This window comes from Cupressus sempervirens, chromosome 2 (assembly GCF_028749045.1).
Source record: "Cupressus sempervirens isolate cs-2001-9-10 chromosome 2, ASM2874904v1, whole genome shotgun sequence".
NCBI classification, from domain to species: domain Eukaryota; kingdom Viridiplantae; phylum Streptophyta; class Pinopsida; order Cupressales; family Cupressaceae; genus Cupressus; species Cupressus sempervirens.
This window is the reverse complement of record NC_143119.1, coordinates 295,096,791-295,119,523: the sequence shown is the minus strand read 5'-3', so window position 1 is coordinate 295,119,523 and position 22,733 is coordinate 295,096,791. Positions and strand designations below refer to the sequence as shown.

General features: G+C 31.9%; 1 protein-coding gene across 1 annotated transcript in view; it reads right to left on the bottom strand.

Moving 5' to 3' along the window:
* Positions 1-22,733, bottom strand: part of LOC149572241 (peroxisomal (S)-2-hydroxyacid oxidase GLO4-like) — a 151,859-nt gene that overhangs the window by 50,037 nt on the left and 79,089 nt on the right. The window lies entirely within an intron of this gene.

Sequence of the window (22,733 nt, the reverse complement as noted above, 5' to 3'; positions counted from 1 at the left end):
CTGAGTTGTGGTCTTATACAAAGAATATTATGGAACCAAATTCCAAGTTCACATCTTCTATCTTTTACTTTCTCTAAGATTTCTCAACACTTCCTTCCCTACATCTAACCAAGCTTCTTATATAGCCATCTAAGCCATAGGTTAACTAGTAAATAATTTAATTAAATCATAGGTCTAGTCTTGGAAGAGTAAACCAAAACCCAAGAAAAGGGAAAAATAAGATCACATGCACTTAAGGATAGGTCCATACAGGAGTTAGGAGTTGACACCCAACTATGTAAGGCATTCCATCATCAAAGGAAACTATGCCAATAGAAATAACATGCTTCACTAGATGAAAACTATAGGAAAGAAAGAACACAAAGAATGACACATAAATTGAAGAATATGAAACATTACAATGTGTACACTAAGGACAAGGTTTTAGGATAGGTCCTTGACATAAGATAAATTGTGTACAACCTAAATCAAAGATAGAAAAGGCTACTTCATGGACAATAAACTAACGCATAAAACAAGGAATATTTTTTGTTGATGCAAGATTTCTCATTAACCCAAGATTCTCCTATACCAAAAGTATATATACTTCTCAAGAGGTTACCCATCCCAATACTACTCTATATGAATCACACTTAACCATAGAGTTTACTCCAAGTTTAAGTACACTTCTTTTGAAACCTCTCCCATGGTTCATGAGTAGTGGTTCAAATTAAACCATATCTCATGAGAATGAATGGAACACATAGTGTGCATTTAATTTAGGAAATTCTCAAAAAGATGAAGAGTGTCACCCATCTTAGTAATAATTCATATCAAGCATGCTAAAACATGAAGTTTATTCCAAGGTCAAGCCCACTTTTCTTGAAAATCTATTTGGTTGAGTATTCTTGAGCTAAAGTGGGACATGGATGGGTAGCCTCTTGGTAGGTCATGGTGCTTCACCTATATGTGAATCACCTAGAAGTAATTAGTGCTAAGTGTTGAATTCATTCTCATGAGATATAAGTTCTTTTGAGCTACTACTCATGAAACATGATCAATAAGTTTGACTCAAGAACTACATAGTTTAATCTTGATAGAAATATCACTATATCAACTATATTTAAGACCCAAATATTCACTAATAGAATTTTAAGACTTATACCTTACATTAGACATCAATATTTGCAATATCTCACGGTTAACATGGAGAATTCTAAAATGTTGAGCTAATACATAAAAATCCCTAGACAATCCAAAATTAATATTGAATAATTGTAGTGGTAAATTAATATAAAATAAGGAATTAAGAATCAATATTAAAAGGATAGTAGCAAGAAATATCATTTGGAATAGATTAGTAAAGTATTGAGTGTTAATAATAGTCATATATAGCATCTAAGCTTGTAATATGCATGTGAGAGTGAGTGATGGTCCATATTCATAATTTTAATGTAATTGGCCAATGATTTGGTTCTAATAATCTTATGGTAATAAATCAATGATAATTTACTTTGTTATACTATTTATCCTTTATAGAACTTTAATATAATTTGTGCATTCATCTTAAAAAATGTGAGTTCTACGATAATGTATTTCCAATCTAATATTTGGGAGATAAAACTCAAAGATATGAAACTAAAGAAATATTATTATTTCAAGAATAATATAACATGCAATGCATTAAGGGTATAAAAAAAAACTTATCAAAATAATATTATATATTATAGGAAAAATGAAGTAGTACTATCAGTTGTGATTTTCTAACCCCATAAAACCTCTAAAACATTCATTTTCATGTATGAAAATGAACACATTTTTACACTCTAGAATTTTTTTATGTGATTAATAAATAAAGGTCCAATGATGCTTATAGTTACTCATCATCTATTTCAAATTATTTTTTTCCCTCTATATGATATGATTTTCCTCTATATGATATGATGAAAATTTTCAAATTTTCCTTGAGCATATTTAGAATGACAATTTTCCTTTTAAACATACCATTATAAGAGATCGTTGGCTTTAATCCCTTCCAAATGTGATTCGGAGTAGTGGGAAATAAAAACTTAGTAGTATTTTTAAAATGTATTATGCAATATGTTCTGACTATTTCTTTAATGATGTATCCTATTATCTAGTAAACTGTGTAAGTTTTTACTATTGGGAAATCTTATAACAATCCAAGAAATAAGAATAACTTAAAATAGGGGTATAAAAAATAATTAAATAATTTAGAGCCCTAAAAGGCTTTAGTAAAAAAGTTTACAAGATAAAAACATCCTTGTGAGAGATAGTTAAAGCTCAATTTTGATGATATCTTAGTTGATACCTTGGAAAAATTTGGATAAGTGACATCAAACATGTATTTCCAATTCCTTTGAAAGTGTTTTATGGTACATGGGAGGAAATATTTTTACTATACAAAATTCTGTAGATACATCTTCAAAAGGTGAATATGTATTGGTAGAAAAGAAAAAATTGTATAAGGTACCTTTTAGGATTCCAATTTTTTTTTAAAGTTTGAAGTCATGAATTTGGAGACCAATATTGGATGGCAAGTTTTTTTAATCTGTGTGATCTATAGTGTCACTAGGGACTTATAAAACATTCAAAAAGTGGAAGACCAAAGTATTTATGAATTAAATATTCATGTTGAAGTAATAATAACTATATATAGAAAAACAAAAATGATATATTACAGATATAGATCTTAAATGACACAAGATTTGTGTGTGTGTGTGGAGGGGGGGTAGGGGCAGGGAGGGTCATTATGTCATAACAATCAATATATATTAAAATTGACTAATCCCTTAGAAAAGGATAACAATATACAATTATCATGATGGAAGAAACTAGTCAATTCTATATCTTTGAGAGATCTCAAATATAATATCATACTTCACACATATTTATTACAATTATATTCACCTTCATTTATATAACTCCTAATAATAGAATGGAAGGGTAAAATATGATAAAGGCCTACTCAAATCCTAAAATAATCAATTACAGAAATTATTAATATGACCCAAGATAACTAACCTAAAGAATATGTTCCACATGTTGGCAAAATGTATTAAAATTGCAAATTTTTACAAATACTATTCCATGAAGGATTATCTAACCATCCATTTTGTACCCATTTATTTAAATTATAAGACTTAATTATATGAATATCAATAGTGATATTCATGTTGATTAAATATATTGTAATAATGTATCCATCAAGATTTTCCCCATTTTACTTGCCTCTCATAGTGACATTGGTGATTATAAGATACTCTATATTGTCATTGGAACCTTTTATGAGTCTTTGTAATTTTTTTTTTCATTTTTTTGAGTGATTCATTCGTAGAAGTGTTTATCACTTCATTTTATTCAAGATCATGATCCTCTTGGCTTATATCTATTATACTATTGTACTATCTTCATGATTTTATTGAACTTTCTCTTCCTACAATCTTCCTTTGGACTTTGTTATGTGTAACATCTTATACTATAAAGTTTTCCCTCTATATAATTAATTGTGATAGCACTAGTACAATAAAATATCAAATAATATGGTGATGCATGCAAAAAAAGGCACATAGCAATCAAGTATCATTACTTGAGGGAGAAAGTACAAGACAATCAAGTTAGGCTTAAATATGTGAAGTGTAAAGAAAAAATTTCCAATATATTTACTAAGCAATTGTCTAAGGATGATTTTGAGTATCTAAGAGTTAAATTGGGGATCCTACTCCTATCTAAAATTGCACAACTTTCATAGGACCATGGGGTGGCGCTATGTACTGATTGTCCAAGTAATACAATTCAGATTCTCCAATGCCAAATAAGTAAAGCCTCATTCTTCTTTTCCATGATAGAAATTTCTCCTTATTTAGCCTTAGTATCTCTCTCTTATACATCTTTGGATCTTTAGCTTAAGTATTCCAAATTTGTTCCTCTAAGTACCAATGCTTTTATACCAATTGTTAGATAATTGAGAAGGGGGCTAAATCAATTATCCTAAGTTATCCACATGCCCTTTCAAACATTTCACCACACTTACAACAACTTCAACTTATCATTAATAAACATAGAAATCATATTAAATGTAATCAACCTTATGCATCAAATATATTTCACTTCCTATACTGAGTATCAGCTTCATTAACTGACTTACATGAATAATAATGATTTTAATATGTAAAATAAAATAATATGAAAAATATCCATAAACACATTAACACATCATTTTTAACATGGAAACTTGATTAGGGTAAAAACCACAAGGGACTAATCACCCAAAATAATTTCACTTTTCTAAAGTGAGCTTAGTTAAGATCCAACCCTAACAAAGGTCACAAGAACACTTGGTAGGTGTGACCCTATTAGGGGATTTTTACCATTTAGATTTTCTAGACCTTTTTCACTGTTCAATGAGTGGCCTCTCTAAAGGACTTATAAATATTTAATGGAATTTCACCTTATAATAAGTGTTTACAAATAAAAAGATTGCTAAGTCCACTCGATTAAGATATTTTTTTCTATAATGTTTAAAAAGCAATAGTCAAATGATCTGATAAATATGCAACTCACTTTTCTTGTTTAGGTAGATCCATTCTGATCAATATCTCTGGTTACTAATTAGTCATCACATCAATACTTCATTCCACTTCATCTTTTCACTCTGACCTACTAAATAGAATCTTCTTCAACACTTTGCATTAACTTGGATATCAACTAGACCAAAAAAATTTTCCTTCTTGTCTCTTCCTTTTATAGATAGATTTTTGTTGCTTCATCACATTCATCATATTTTTCTACTTAACCACAATCTTCGATTAATATTTTCTAGCTCAGATACATTGAATCTAGTCACTTAAGAAAACATTTCAATCTTAATCTTTTTGCTTCACCTTGGATCACTAAATATGCTTGAAATCTTCATTATTAGATCTTTCCTAAATTATTCCAATAGTAGATCTTGCCAACTATCTTCTTCTTTATCTTAAAATCTTCTAGAATAATCTAGATATTTTCTTGATGTAATCTTTTACTTGATATTTCACAAACTATTCTACCCTTATTGAATTGTGTTCTTCCTTTTGTGACCTTCTTCATACTCAATTAATAATGCACTTGGTTAACATTATAATTTCTTAGTTAACCTCCCTCTTGATTAGTTAATACTATTCTAACTTACTTAACCTTTTATCTTATTCATTAACTAAGCACTATTTCTAGCTTGATGTAACTTACTCATTCTTAATTCTTTCACTTTACATATTTATTCCTTCTTTTACCAAGAAAATTGACTTGCTTCTATATAATTTCAATACTTCATGAAATCATGTAGAATAATCCAATCGACATTAAACTCTTGTGGGATGATTCGTCAGTTTCTCAATTACATTTACATAATTATCATCATTTGTTAAAACTCATCTTCATACTTTGTCTTCTACTTCTCTATCCAAAATCACATCCTTCAAATAATTGCAACTTACATGAATGAGTGTTGTCAAAAATGTTGACATCAATGATAAGAAAATAATTGATCTAACTCTTCTACATATACTTAAAAGCTCAGTTTTGACCTTGTTCTTCATTAGCATTTCTTCTATCCAATAATCTCTCCTGAACATTTATTATCATTGGTTATGCCCTACAATAGCATTAGTTTATTAGTTGTATCCAACATAAAAATCAATGGTAAAGACACCCCTAAAATTTATTGGATTTAAAAGTTAAGGAATATGATTTTCAAAAAGAAAAACCATCATTTGAGGATTGGGGGTATTGGCATGCTTGATCCTCCAAGGGTTGAGGTGTTGAAATCTTAGACAAGACCTTTGGTTTTAGTCACTACTGATTGACAATATTGAATAATGATCAAGTCGCAATGTGGCTTCAATGATTGAGGATTCAGTATCCTCAATTAATTTTGAGTCCTTGGAGGCCTAAACTCCCAATCAATAATGATAAAAAGTATATTGATGATCAAGGATCAAGGATCAAGGATCAAGGGTTTCAAATTAAAAAATCTTAGACTTTGTCATTTTTTTCTAAGAGCTATGATTTCATATTTTTGGATAGGTTGAGTATTGAGACTTTATTGGTTATTTTTAGACATAATTAGAGTTTTTACTTAATTTTAAACAAGATAAATGGATGTGGTACACATTTTTTTATGATCTATATGATCAACCTAACATTTTGTTACTTATTTAGGTAAGAGCCTACAACACAACAATAAATTGTGAGCCTCTTATCGAAAAGGTCTTAGGTTCAAATCTACTCGTGCCATCACGCTTAATAAATAACAATAATTAATGACAACACATAATTATTAATCTTGGCTTTGACCTCTACCCGATCCAAAAAAAAACATTTTGGTACTTATTTTAAGAAATAAACTAAGTAAAATCTAATCTATGTTAATCTAAGTACTAACTTTTAGTAACCGTGCTAATAAACAACAATAATAATAACAATGCAAAATAAAATTAGAAAATCAATAAAATAAGGGGTGGACAAGAAAGTAGATAAACTAGTGACTCCAAATTTTGTCAACACTCAAATAGGAAAATCTCTCATCACTCAAAATTTATCAAATTACTTAAGTATTTCTTTGATTTTCCAAATCCAACCTATATATAAGAGAAGGAAAATTCCCTTATATGGGTTTAGGGTCAGAGTGATGTTAACATGTGATAATTACAAAACTCATTTTTAGGGTTTACATAATAGAAAACTTTTAGGACATCAAGATTATTCTTTTGAGGGTTTCATGTATCCATGACATCCTTAATACCATAAGATTTAATCCCCAATAGAGAAAATAAATAACAAAAATTGAAAATTGGGTTCAATCTTTGGTGTCTTGTTTTCATGATGTTTCTAATCTCTTGATGTCCTACCAATTAAATATAAAATAAGAGAGAAATGAAAAACCACAAGGTTACCAAGAAGGGGATTCAAGGATTAGAATTTCAAGTGTGTAATGTTTCTTCAAGATTCCTAAAAGTATGATTAATGAAATCTTGAAAAGATAAAATAGAAAGAAAATAAAAAAGGTAAAAATACACATGGAAAAAATAAAGAAAGGGTATCTCCCTACTTACTCAAGTTAATAAGTGGGACATGATTTGTAAATAACAATATAATGGTTATTATAAGATGATTATTCCTTCTCCATAGGACCTATTTAATTTTGATCTCACTAGTTACTCTATATTTGAGTTTATATTTTCTACAAATAATTTTTTCTTAATAGATCCCATCTTCACATGGAAACCTTGTTAGTTTTCCTTTATTCATGGTATCTATAGTTGATGAACTTATTAATTAGGGTAATTTCCCCCCTTCTTACCTAGTTTTAAGTTGTTCCCTTTATTATTTTTATCTTTACTTAACCCCTCTTATTACATATTTTATTACTACAAAAAACTCAAAATAGATATAAAATGGTGTAAATAAATGTGTTCCTATTGTTGAGTCAATCCTTTCTTTGGAAGCCTTGATAAATATAAGGATTAGACTCAATATTTTATTATTGATCTAAGGAAAAAATTAAACTCATATGCATTGATGAGGAGTTTGTTAGCATGAATTTTGATGGTATTCATATGGGGGAGTATCGTAGCATTGTTGTTGACATGATTCCGAACTTATGTGTTGCATTCATGACAAAGTTTGTTATTGATGTCAACATAATGGTTATTCTATAAAGACTAGGAGAAAAAAAAGGGATGTTGGCTTCATGTGTTTGAGGATTGAAGATCAACCTATACATATTTGGGATTATGTTCTAGAATATATCTAGATGCTACACTTAATAGCGCATATAGAATGATGAAGATATAATAGAGTTATGCATATTTCAATGAAGGAAGCTTTCAAACAACATTTTTAGAAAGAAAGTTTTGATGTTTGGATTTTATCTCCTAAAAGAGATGGAATCTAGTTTAGCGAGTTGAAGAAAAGGTTGAAGATATGCTGAAGATGACTTGGTTGAGTTAGCATGATCAGATGTTCATCACATGAAAAGTTATGAAGACTGTGAGCCAACAAATTGATTATAATCTTAGGTAAAGTATACAATTATAATGTAACATGCATTGTAATATCTTAAGGTGGTCCTATAAGTTGGAAAAGCCTCAAGACCAAATAAATAATTTATTTTAGAACTTGGTATAAAGGAAAGATATATTTTTTTGGTTGTAATCATCACCAAAATTATTTTCATCTTATGTGAGTTTAAGAGTTTGATCTAGTGCAAATATTTTGTAATCGGTGAGAATATCTTCAAGTAATATCTATTGTGAGAGATTGGTATGTGAATTTGTGAAGATTAGAGTAGATTTTTGTGTTGTTGATGCATAATGAGTTGAAAAAGAAATGTATTTGGCAAGATAAGTTGTTGATTGGACAATTTTCGATTCATATTGTATTATTCGAAAGGAATAATATAGAGGCTATTTGGACAGTAAGTTTAGTTGTCTTCCTTTCAACTTCTAATAGAGTTGGAACAACTCCTAATAGGGTTGTAATCTCCTAATAGGGATTCGAAGTATCATAATAGGGACTCATATGCACTAATTGTATTTAATTGATTCCTAATAGAGTCTATCCTCTTACAAGGAACTCTTATATTAGTACATCATTTTTTGGGTACCATCCCCACTAGGGTTTTCCCTTTGATCAAGAGTTTATCTAGTTAAGCAATTTGATGTTATTATGTATGGTTATCTTTCTATGGTTGTTGCATCTATTGTTTACATGCTTCAAAATTAATTAAGATGTTGAGAGTTGTCTTAATTGCATAAATGATTCACACCCCCCCCCAAATTAACTTGGTGGAATTTACTTTCTAATAGAGTTAACTTCTCATATTAAGTATATCAGGAAGGAAAATATTCATCTTTACACACCCACTTCTACTAAGAAAGCTCTTAAAAATCAAATTATTGGTTTTCCTAATCCTATAGAGATATATATATTTCTCAAAAAGTACATGAATAGATTAGGTTCTTTGCTAACAAAAACCATTAGTAATTATAATATGGATCTTGAAAAGGAAATTGGAGCCTTTAAATCCTAAAGAGAATAGATAATAAAGTAGGCTTATGCTAATATTATAATGAAAATTTATAGAAATTTTAGGGTAACTAATATGGTAATGTTAAAAAATAAAGTCCACCAATATAACTAAGGTGTGTGAGGGATGAATCTATTGTATGATTAATTTTTTTAATAACTTTATAAAATATATAAAATTTAATCAAAAGGTTCAACAATAATATAAAGTTAAACATACACAATAAGGCCATCTTCATTAACTAGTGAAATCCTTGATTAGTGGGAAAACTCGAGTGGGAATTATGCCCACAAGATGATGGAATAATATAAAAGTTCCTTATGAAAGGGTAGAATGTAAATTAGGATCCAATGAAATTCAATTAGTATTAGGAGACTTTGAATCCTTGTTTGGAGATTCAAATCTTGTTAGGAGTTGTGCCAACCTTGTTAGGAGTTGATAGGAAGACAATTGATCCCAATGTCCAAATTACTTCAAGACTATCTTCACTGAACAATCTTGAGGATAACATATCCATGTACATGAACTGACCAAATAAAAACTTCTTTGAAAATATGGTTCCTTTGATGCTCATGTACATCAAAAACATCAATCTCCATTCTAATCTTAATCAAATTCATATTGAATCTCACATTAACAATAAACATCCACATTGGATACTCAATGACAAGGAAAACATATTTCCTTTATACCAAGTCCTAAAAAAAGTATTGAGTTAGTATTGTGACTTTCTCAATTTACAATGAACAACTTATATGACTATACTATATATTTCATTATATGTTACATTATAATATACAATTCCCATAATGATATTAACAATAGTTGGCCTCTAGGGAACAACACATTAAATAATCTTCACAAATCTATATAGCATGAACATCTTATTTTTCCACATTAACCATAGCATCTTATTCTTAGAAAGTTTCTGCGAATGATTCCTACTAGAGGAATGGAAACAAAAAAGGGCAGATGAGTTTCACAATATTAGGTAGTACACTATGTCAGTGACCGAGTATTAGTGTAAGTTTTATGAGCTCATGTCTTTTTCAAGATTTAGTGAAAATTCAGCTCAGTTGACACAACATTTTATTAAGGGTTTGAACAACTGCATAATTGGGGGTGTCAAGGTATTTGAGCTAAAAACCCTCAAGGATGTGGTACATCGAGCTATCCTTGTTGAAAAAAGTGCCAACCTTGGTTAAGGAGGTTTTGTAGGAGCACCAGCAACATCAGGATCTAAAGGCAACTATAATTTAGGTGGTAACAGGAAGCCTTCTTTTTCTAAGGGGAAACAATATCAGTAGCAGTCTCAATAGACACAACAACAAAAGGGATCGAATTCTCAGGCTCAAGGTGGTGGTAGAGGTTCTAACTCCAAGAACAACCACAATACTCAACACAATAAACAAAATCAGTCCAATCAGCCAGCTCAGAGCAATCAGTCTTTTGTCAACAGGAACAACCGTCAGCAATGAAATGCACCACCTATGGGTAAAGGATCTGGCACAAATACATAATTTTTTTCATGTGGTCATATTGGACATTATGCAACTCAATGTCCATAATGAGCACCTCAGTTTTTAGGACCTAGGCCTATAGTTTTAGAGCCTACAGTTGGTGATGCAGGTAGAGCTCATAGAGTGTTTGTAGCAGTAGACCACCGTCAGCCGGATCATCAGGGAATAGTAGTTGAGACCACAGGTGCTATTCGAGGTATATCTCTTTTAGTATTGTTTGATTCAGGAGCTACATATTCATTTATTTCACCATCTATAGTTTCTAAGTGTAAGTTGGATGCAGTGAAGCAAGATCATGGTTGGCAAGTGGAACTAGCCTCAGGTATTAAGGTCTCCACATATTCTGTAGTTCATAAGTGTGGGCTTAGTTTAGGAAGCTTTGATACTGCAGTTGACCTTCAAGTTATACCCCTTGGTTCCTACGATATGGTTTTGGGTATGGACTAGCTTGGATCTTATAGAGCTAGTATAGATTGCAGGAAGAAGATTATTATGTGCCAAGATGACCAAGGGAATGATGTGAAGATAGTTGGGATACCAAGGCCTATATCTCTGCGGATGATTTCTTCTACGCAAATAAAGCAGAGTTTCCATAAGGGATGTCAGATATTTTCCATTATGGTAAATGATCTTGATGAGGAAGATTCTGTGAGGAAGACTTTAGATCACCCTATTCTATAGGAGTATGTAGATGTTTTTCCAAGTGAGATTCTAGGCATGCCTCTAAAGAGGGACATCGATTTTAGCATTGATCTGATTCTTGGAGCGGAGCCTATCTCTAAAGCTCCTTATTGTATGACTACACAAGAATTGGGTGAGTTACATCTTCAACTAGAGGAACTTATGGCCAAAGGGAGCATTTGACCTAGTGTATCACTATGGGGAGCTCCAGTGCTCTTTGTGAAGAAGAAAGATAGTTCTTTGTGCCTTTGTATTGATTATAGACAGTTGAATAAGGTGACTATTAAGAATAGGTATCCTCTACCAAGGATTGGTGACTTATTTGATCAGATCAAGGGAGCTACAATATTCTCCAAGATTGACCTTAAGTCAGGATACCACCAGCTTCGCATTAAGGAAGCCGATATTCAAAAGACCGCTTTTTGAACTTGCTATGGGAATTATGAGTTTACAGTGGTACCTTTTGGGTTGACTAATGCTCCATCGATTTTCATGAGTTTGATGAATGGTGTGTTTCAATCTTATCTAGACAAGTTTGTACTTGTGTTTCTTGATGATATATTGATATATTCTAAGTCTCAGAAGGAGCATGAGGAACACTTGCAATTGGTTTTACAGTGTTTAAGAGACAATCAACTTTATGCCAATGTAGCTAAGTGCAAATTCTTCAAATCAGAGATTCAGTATTTAGGGCATGTCATTTCAGGAGATGGTATTTCAGTGGATCCTACAAAGATTTAGGTGATAATAGATTGGCCTACATCGACTAATGTGTCAGAGATTCATAGTTTCATGGGCCTAGCTGGTTATTATTGTAGATTTGTCCAAAAATTCTCTAGGATAACGCATCTTATCACTTCTCTTCAGAGGAAAGGAAAGAAGTTTGTGTAGAAAGAGAAATGTGAGGAGGCATTTTAGAAGCTCAAGGAGCTTTTGACTAGTGCACTGATTTTAGCCGTACTTGATCTAGAGGGAGATTTCATGGTTTGTACAGATGCTTCTTTTGAAGGGATTGGAGCAGTTTTGATGCAGAATGGACGAGTGATTGCATATGAATCACACAAGCTCAAGGATCATAAGTTAAATTATCCTATGCATGATCTCGAGTTAGCAGCAGTAGTTCATGCTTTGACAAGGTAGAGACATTTCTTGTTGGGGCACAAATTTGAGCTACATAGCGATCATCGCAGTCTTTCGTACATTTTCACTCGGCCTAATTTGAATGCTCGCTAGAGACGATGGATGGAATTTCTATGCAAGTATGATTTTGAGGTTAAGTACATTCAAGGAAAGGAGATTTTGGTGGAAGATGCTTTGAGTCACAGGAGACATGTGATATCATTTATGACTCTTAGTGTGGATTTGAGGAGTCAGATTCTTCAGGCACTTCCTACAGATTTTTGGTATTAGGAAGTGTGCAGAGAGATAGATTCAGGAAGACCTTTGGACGGTAAGTTTGTAGGCTACATCTAAGAATTAGATGGTCTTTTGAGACATTTGGGGAGGATTTATGTGCCATTACTGGATGAGCTTCACACCTTGATCCTAGCAGAAGCCCATCGTACACCCTACTCGACACATCTAGGTGTCAAGAAGATGCATGCTAATTTGAGGCGTTTGTTCTTTTGGTCTGGGATGAAGTGAGACATTGCTGATTATGTGGCCAGATGTCTTGAGTGTCAGAGAGTTAAGGCAGAACACTAGCACTCGACTGGAGTTTTGCAGCCAAATCTCATTCCTTCATGGAAGAGGGATATCATCTCCAAGGACTTCATAGTAGGATTACCTATGACTGTTCGTCGTTATGATGGTATCATGGTCACCATTTATTGGTTGACTAAGGTGGCACATTTTTCACCAATTAGGTCTTCCTACACAACAATTTCTGTAGCTAATGTCTTCATGTGTGACATTGTGAGATTACATGGTATTCCTAGAAAGATCATTTTTGACAAGGATCTTGTATTTACATCCGCATTTTGGACATCATTGCAGCATGAGCTTGGAGTGCAATTAAATTTCAGTTCAACATATCATCCAAAGACTAATGGTTAGATAGAGAGGGTGAATCAAGTTTTGGAAGATATGTTAAGGATGTATGTGATGGATAGGCAGACACATTGGGAGAATTATCTCTACCTAGTGGAGTTTGCTTACAACAATGGGTATCATAGTTCTATTGGCATGGCACCATTTTAGGCATTATATAGATGTCCTTGTTGTACACCATTGAGTTGGGACAGTCTTAAGGATTTCATCCTATTGGGTCCTAAGATGCTTTGTGATATGGAGCAACAGGTAGTGTGTATCTGTGAGCACTTGACTATGGCACAGGATAGGCAGAAAAAGTATGCTGATGCACATAGGACAGATAAGCAATTTACTATGGGAGATAAGGTTTTCTTGAGAGTGCATCCATGGAAGAGTCCAATCCGATATGGAAAGGGTTCTAAGTTGGCACCTCACTTTGTGGGACCATTCGAGATTCTAGAGAGGATTGGCCCGGTTGCTTATCGCCTTGCTCTGCCACCCAGCCTAGCTCGCATTCATGATGTTTTCCATGTTTCAATACTTAGGCAATATATCCCTGATGTTGTACATGTTCTTGATTGGAATGCATTGCAAGTAGAGGACGGGCAGTTAGCTTTGGAGCTGGTTCGTATTCTAGAGTAGCGGGAGTTGACCCTCAAGGGTCGAACCATCGAGTAGGTAAGGGTCCAATGGGACCCTACTGATGATTCTTCAGCTACATGGGAGGATGCAGCTAGATTATGGGAGTTATATCCCTACTTGTTTGTAGGCTTTCAGGAGTAAGCCTCATCCAAGGGGGGGGGGGGGGGGGGGGGGGGTGGATGTAGTGCCTACCCTCATTCACATCTTTCTGGACATTGTTGCTATTATTATCATAATATGTTAGACTAGTTTTATGTTGATGGATTAGTGGTATTGTTTTGAGACTATCAGACATTATGTTATGGATTCAGTTGATATATGATGAGATCATTTAGACTTTACATTTCATGTATGCATGATGATCATTACATTGCTTTCAGTTATTGATGATGATCAGTTAGATGGTTTATTATCTCATGTGTTTTATTATGGATACTTACCCCATACTTGCATGTGTATGGTGTGCGTGTTTGTTCTTATTGTATGGCATTTTTGATGTGGTTAAGGAAGGGAGTCATAGTCACCTGCTAGTCGGTATCTACATGATGCACCACTTCCTGTCATTGCCTATTTAGCTTAGCATTCTATATATTGTGTGTACATACATGGTTTTTTATGCAAGTTGCAGGTACCAGGTATCGACTTCCCTACTCTTTTCAGTATGAGTGTACCTTATTACACTATCTCAATGATAAGAGAAGGGAGATAAATTCTCAAATCCAAATCCCAAACCCTTAAACCATTTGTCCTAGTGAGGTAGGACAAGTATCTGGATATTTTACCTTTCGAATGTGTCGAATGACATAATTCGTGATTTTTAACCCTTTAGATTGATTTTGTGTGAATTTTTCTAAGAAGGGTTTTCATATTTTATCTTGGAGGTCTATGGTGAATTTTATATTAATTAAGTCTTAATAAATAGATTTAATTAATAAATTAATTATTTGGAGAAAATTAATATAATATCATGATCTTTGATATTTTGATTATAATTAATTAAATGAGAATTAATTGAGAAAAAGAATTAAATAAAAGAAAATTAAAAATTAAAAAATTAATAATAATTATAAAATAATAATAAAGTAATAAATAAATAATAATAATAAAAGTTATAAAAATTAAAATGAAAGTTATAAAAAAATTAAATAAGAGTTATAAGCTTGCCTAGGAGTAAACACACCTTTTTATTTCTCATATGTCAACAACATGGGGGTTAGTGCACCAATTAAGCACATGGTGTCTACAACCTTATGACTCATATAGAAGGTTGGAATAGACTCATGCTTAGTTGTCTACACCTTCTAGTTGTTTTTAGAGACATTCTAGGTGCTTCCTGAGAGCTCTTTATATTCAGGCATTCCTAGAAGCTTAGAGACAACATGGGAGAGCGTTTTGGAGCATTGGAGGACTCGAGAACTTTGGAGAAGGGAGGATCTTGCTCTATGGGTTTTCTAAAGAAAAGAAAATTAGCATCGGAATCTGGGTAGACTCTTATGATTTTTCTTATGCTATTTCCGCATCTTGTACATCCTGTCTTCTTCGTGTCTTCCATATGTTTTCTGAGGATTTATTCTATTTTGGTTGTATGCATTCTCAATATGGGTAGTTAAAATTTATTTGAGAAAACTTTATATGCATAGATCTAAAGAGATTATGGGGCTATGGTTCAAATTATAGCCAAATCCATTAGAAGAATTATTGGGTAAATTTAGAGAACAAATATTTTATAGGAAATTGTTAAAATTGTATATGTATTCTTTGTAGACAAATATATATTTTTAGAATATACATTTATATATATATATAAATATATATGTTTATGATGTATAAAATTTTGCGTATACATACACACACACACATATATATACACACACACACATATATATATATACATATATATATATGTATATATATATACATAGATATATATATATACATAGATATATATATATATACATATATATATATATACATAGATATATATATATATATACATATATATATATATATACACACATATATATATATATGTATATATATATGTACATATATATGTATATATATATGTATATATATATGTATATATATATATATATATACATACATATGTATATATATATTTATTTAATTGCAAAACTGAATGTTAAATTGCAATTGAGAAAACCTTATTAAGAAATTGCATCGTGATTCATGTCTGAGGAAAGCGTTTTAAAAATGCTATTAAAAATAATAATAAACATAACTTTGGGTGGGTATATAACCCGTACCCCCTGCATGCCCTATGGCGACACCATACCTGCAGTCGCAGGCCTGCGACGGTAGGCATGGGGTCACACGGCTTTTTAATAGCCGACAACGACTGTTATTAAAACAGTGTTGGTATGTGATAAAGTTTTTTTCAAAATTTGTTGTAATTTGATTTTATATTTCAATTTTTTTAATAAAATGTAATATTAATAATTATTTATATATATTTATATATGTATGTATATATATATATATATATATATTTATAAATATATTTTTATATGTATGTATATATATATATATATATTTATAAATATATATATATATATATATATATATATATATATGTATATATGTTATTAATAAATTTAAATTATTATATAATTGATAAATGATTTATCTTTAAGGTTCATCTTTTATAATGGTGAATTATTTTATAATATTACAATTTAACTATTAAGATTTAATTAATTGATTTAAATTATAAAAAAATATGAAATTCAATTGGTAGTTTGATGGGGGATGTTTTCAAAGTATTATAACTGGAAGATGGATTTTCAAACTTATAAAGGAAAACCTTTATCCATCCAAAACAATACATGTGTTAGGTAAAACATGCAATTTCTCTACTCAATATATAAATTTGGAAACGAAAACTGAGACCTCCACACTCTATTCAACGATGTAATTTTAGCAAAACCAAAACATGTGTTTGCATTGTGTATTCTTTATGTTTCTATTTTGGGTTTTGGGTTGACTAGTGTTGACCAGTTATAGGACGTCTACCAGAGGCTTGGGGGTTATGATTGTCATGTCATGATGATGTTTTATTTCCAATATTTATTAACCCAACCATGGTTATGTGATGGAATGCTCTATGTAATGTTTGTAATTACTGATTGTTATAGTTGAGATGCATATGTATGAGACATTTGACTTAACCATTTTTGAGTCATCGATCAGTTATCCTTGGTATATTTTCTAGTCACCATGATGGGACTGAAATGTTGGTTTATGATGTCATGTTGTGACATGTTTTGACTCAACCATTTTGGAGTCTTTGATCAATATGATTTGAGATATATTTTGGTTATTGAGAACCAATGGATACTTTTGATTATTAGTGATGCTTCAGTTGCCAATAGAGAGTTGTTGTGGTCATGATTTTCTATGGATACTTTTCAGTTGCTCATGGAGGTTTGATGCTTTTATTATGGATATTTGATGTTCTTATTGTAGATTATCTTTTGATATTTCTTTCCAGTCGCTTGTATAGGACTGGGGTGCTTTATGATTCCATGAGCTTAGGGTAGGTTATCTACTTGTAGTGTCGGGAAGTGACTTGGAATGGGGGTCGAGCCCCTAAGAGGCTGCTAGGGTAACTCATTGTAAGTTGTTTAATAAGTGAAAACATTCACACCTAATACTAACTAAATGAACCTAAAAAGATAATTGTTTTGTTCTCGCCCATGCCTCGAGTGCTTGTACAAACTAGGATGGGAGTAGAGAGAACACATGGTTGTGACCTTGCATTCCATAGTATGCCTTGTCAGTATGAGAGGATACTAGTGGCCGCATGAGGATCAATAGGGACCCGTGGAGTTTAGCTAACTGCCAGGGTAACTTTTACATGATATATGTGATGACACTTTCCCGCTTGCATAGTAGGTTCCTACATGTCATTGTGTGCCTCTGGGGATTAGATGTCAATTTTGTTGGAACCTTTGAGTTAGTATACTTTTAGAATTCCTGGACTTATAGAGATTTATGTTATGTGTTTTAGATAGCCTATTTGGGACTTGAGATTATCTCCTCCGCACGGTGGGAGTGGACCACTTAAGTACCATGTAGTCGGGTGGTAGTGTTTTTCCACTCTTATCATATGAGATCTGTTTGTGACATCGTGGTTGATGCATCCTTTATGATGGTGGATATGTATCCTTTCACTGATGATTAGCATATGTTAGATGATGTTATCTTATGCTTTTATTTGCATGTTAGATTACTTTCTGCATATGATGTAGTATATATAGGTGTGACATTCCTATTATGTTAATATCGATGATCTCTTTGGTAGTTTGGAATGTTACACATAGAGGGATGGCTAGGATCCACGATGGTCTAATGATGCTATTTACGATTGGGAGGAACCATGCACTTAGTTTATTATGTTTGATCTTTTATGATGGATGTATATATCTTCTATGATGATGTATCATGTGTATCATATGGTTATCTTTACTTTGATGTATCATGGATTGGAATAGGATGAAGTACCTTATTCCTCATATGTATATTCTTTTAAGCTTTTCATACCTTGTGACATGTACAGTGGATGATTGAGCATTTAGAAATGTAATGAATAAACATTGGATTTATCATTATTGTTTCATGTGGTTGTTGTATTAGATAAATTTAATAATGTTAGTTGATTTAGATGTAATTCAACATTAAGGGATCCTTAAAGAATGTAATATGTTATGTAGTTTATGTTTACTTTTGGATGGTTATTGCTATTGCTTTCGTTATTGTGTATAAATTATATGTGGTATTTACTTTCACGTTTTAAAAAAAAAATGCTACCAAACTTAGTGAAATTCTAGGTTAATTCTTTGGATCCCTTGGCAGGGCATTACAAGCTCTAAAAAGTGATTTTCATGTATTACTTCTCACCCATCGACATCAATGACAAAGGGTGTCATTATGCCAATTCTCTAAATCATCTCTAATCAAATCTTCAAGAGTGTAAGTGTCCAAAGATGATGTTTCATACCATTACCAAGATTCCTTAATGACTCAACTCAAACACATATGCCCCCCCATATGAGAATTATCAAGCATCCACTACAGACAAAAGAATAGTGCTCTAATCATACTAGACTAATACAATCTCTGCATCAACTACTTTGAAGAAGGTTGGGGCATAACCCCAAGCATACCTCTCAAATATTCAAATCTATTCTTAGCCAATGGTTTTGTGAATATCTCTATTATTTGCTACTTTGTACTAGTATACTTAAATATAATTTATTTCTTTGATACCTTTTCTATCAAAAGTGATTCTTAATTGAAATATTATTTTCCTCTGAATGTAATACTTGATACTTTAACATGCTAATTGTATTGTGTTATCACAATTTGTTATAATAGGCTTAATAAACTCAATTCTAATATCCTTCAAATTTTTCTTCATCTAGATTATCTGATTACAATTGTTTTCTATTTCTACATATTCCTCATATGTTGTACTTTATGAAAGGTAATCCTATTTCAACTTTCTTGAACAAGAAACCAATCTTTCCCCAAAGAAAAATGTTCCACCTTTGGTTTTCTTTCTGTCATCTACAATTTTTGCCCAATCTCCATTAGTGTATGCACATAATGTGAAATCATGTGATTTTTCATTTCATAGCCCATAATCTAAAGTTCCTTTTAAATATCCAAAAATTCTTTTTACTACTGCAAGGTGTGTCTCCTTAGGATCTTCTTGAAATCTTCCCACAAATCCAAATACATTATCTATATCAAATGTAGTATGTGTCAAATATTTTAATCCTCCTATCATGAATTTGCACATGGTTTTTAATGAACTAGGAGATTCATCTTTGATTGATAAATTATATTCTATCACCATAGGTGTTCCAATAGGTTTACAATTTTTCAATCAAAATCTTGTCAACTGGTCCTTAAGATACTTAGTTTGTGATCTATTAAAATGCCATCCTTATCCTAAACAAATTGTAATCCCAAGAAATATTTCATCTTATTGGTTATACTCTTCTCAAATTAATTCTTGATCTATTTTGAAAATATCTTTCCAGCTTCATCATTACCTTAAAAAATGATGTTATCCAAAAATACTAGAATAATCACTAAACCATCTTCATTCTTTCTTAAATATAAGTTACTATATGCATTACCTTTCTCTAATCCCAAACTGATCAAATATTTCTCAAACCTTGCATACCAAGATCTAGGTTCTTGCTTTAGTCCATATAATGGTTTCTTCAATCTCCAAACCATATCCTTTTCTTTTATCAAAGGAAATCCAATAGGTTGTTCAATGGATACATCTTCTTCAAGTTCTCAACTAAGAAAAGAGAAATTAACATCCATATGATAAACCTTAAAGTTCTTGTTCATTACATATGTCAAAACATTCTAATAACCTCCAATCTAGAAACATGTGCAAAAATTTCCTCAAAGTCAATTCCTTTTTTTTTTAATAGCCTTTGATACTAACCTTGATTTGTTTCTCACTACTTCATCTTGCTCATTCATCTTATTTCAAAATATACACCTTTTCCAATTATTATCTTATTTTTAGGTCTAGGTACTAATTCCCAAGTTTTGTTCTTTTTTACCTTCTTAAGTTCTTCTTTCATAGCCTTTATCCAAAATTTATGTTTACAAAGTTCATCAACACTCTTAGGTTCAACTTGAGATATTAAACATAATTCTTCACTTACCTTGTTTCTTTTGATAACCCCTTTGTTTGCACTCCCAATGATTTAGTTCACAGGGTGATTCTTTTTAATGTATCTATTGTGTGTTCCTTGCTCAATTATAGATTCTTCTCTTGGTTTTGATCTTGGTTCTTATCTCTATTCTTCCCTTTGTAATCTAGTCTACTATTGGAATACTTTAGAATAACTGGGTGGGTGGGGAGGCATTGTGAATCAGTTATCCAAGTTCTATATGTACAAATAAAAATTTTCACAGCTTAGTGAACCCATAAAACATTTATTATCATGCATGCATCCATAAGATTATGTAATCACTTAAATCTTGTAGGTTATTATCAAATCAATTTGCAGAAATGTAAACATGAAACATAATAGATTCAATAACACATTTGACACAATGATTTATGTGGAAACCCAATTTGGGAAAAACCACCAGTAACATGATACTCCTTTTTAATTTTCTAAAGTGATGCCTTGTGAAAGGCCAACCCTATTAAAGGTTACAATACACACTTTTAAATGTGACCATGTTAAAGGATTTTAATCACCCTGTTAGGAGTGAGCCCTGTTAGAGGACTTTAGACCATTCACTTGGAATGCCACTTGGTTAAAAGATTTACAAATGACTATTAGGTTAACCTTAATCCAAAGGATTTACCCTAGAATGATACAATTATTAGAGAGTAAAAGTAAGGCTTGATTTGATAACAACTTACAACTCTATTTATAGATTATAGATCTCTATTTTAGTCCTCCATTCTACTTGGCCTTCACCCATTTCAGCTCTGACAGCTTGTTCACCCTTCAAGCATTCATAACCTTAAGTCTTCTTGCCTAACATGCCAATGCAGACTCTTCTCTTAGGCCACTTGATGAAGAAAAACCCTTGACTCCTTATCTTCCTTGGGTTCTTGCACATGAAAACCTTCCCTTCTGACCAACCATTCCTAAAAATAGGAAATTAAGATCTTTTGTTGCTCATTCTCCATGGTCCAATCTAGGGCTAGGACAAATTAGGTAGGATACAATAAATCTACCCCTCATTTCATATCTCTTCTAAAAATTTCTCCTTGAATTCTCTTTGAATTCTCCTAAAAATAGTTTACCTTGAGTTTTGTGCCACTAGCTCATCAATCTTATCTTCCACCTGGTTCACATAATCTAAGAAAAAAAACTTGTCAGATAAGATCCATCAAATTCATGATCTTTCAAATAATGTAGCCACTCAGTATTAACTTGCATCTAATGCTTGACACACACTGTGTTTCTTGGCATCCTTTGTAAAATCACTTAGCACAAACTAAAGTTTATTGGTGCTCGACATCAACTAAACTTTACTTGACATCCACTATTTTTCTTGGCATATGCTAGAATAGAATTTTACTCAGTTCCAATTGATTTTTTGCTTAGCTTGCACTGACTTTTCTCGATTCCTACTATCCACTTGGTTAAGCTTGGTGTAGTGCCTACCCTTAGTTTACATTTTTTCTATCATTGCCAAACTCTCTTAGGCCAGTTTTATGTTTGATGATTAGTAGCGTTGTTTAGAGATTATTAGATATTATTTCAGATTCAGTTGATATATGATGAGATTACTTGGTACTCTGTACTTCATGTATGCATGATGATTATTCAGTGATTTCAATTATTGATGATGATTAGTTAGATGGATTATTATGTGTCTTCTTATGGATACTTACCCCATACTACATGTGCATGGTGTGCACGTATGTTTTCTTTATGTGTGGTGTTTCTGATGTGGTTAAGGAAGCTAGGAAGTCATAGTCACCTGCTAGTTGGGATCTACATGATGCACCACTTCCTACCATTTCCTATTTAGCTTAGAATATTGTGTTTGTAGATGTGTGGATTTTATGTAGGTTGGAGGTACTGGGTATCGACGTCCTTGAATTTCCAAGATGAGCATACCCTATCACATTATCTCAATGGTAAGAGAGTGGAGATAAATTCTTAAGTTCAAATCCTAAACCTTTAATCCATTTGTCCTAGAAAATTAGGAAAGTATCTGAGTTGATTACCTTTTGAATGCGTCGAATGACAATAATTCATGATTATAAC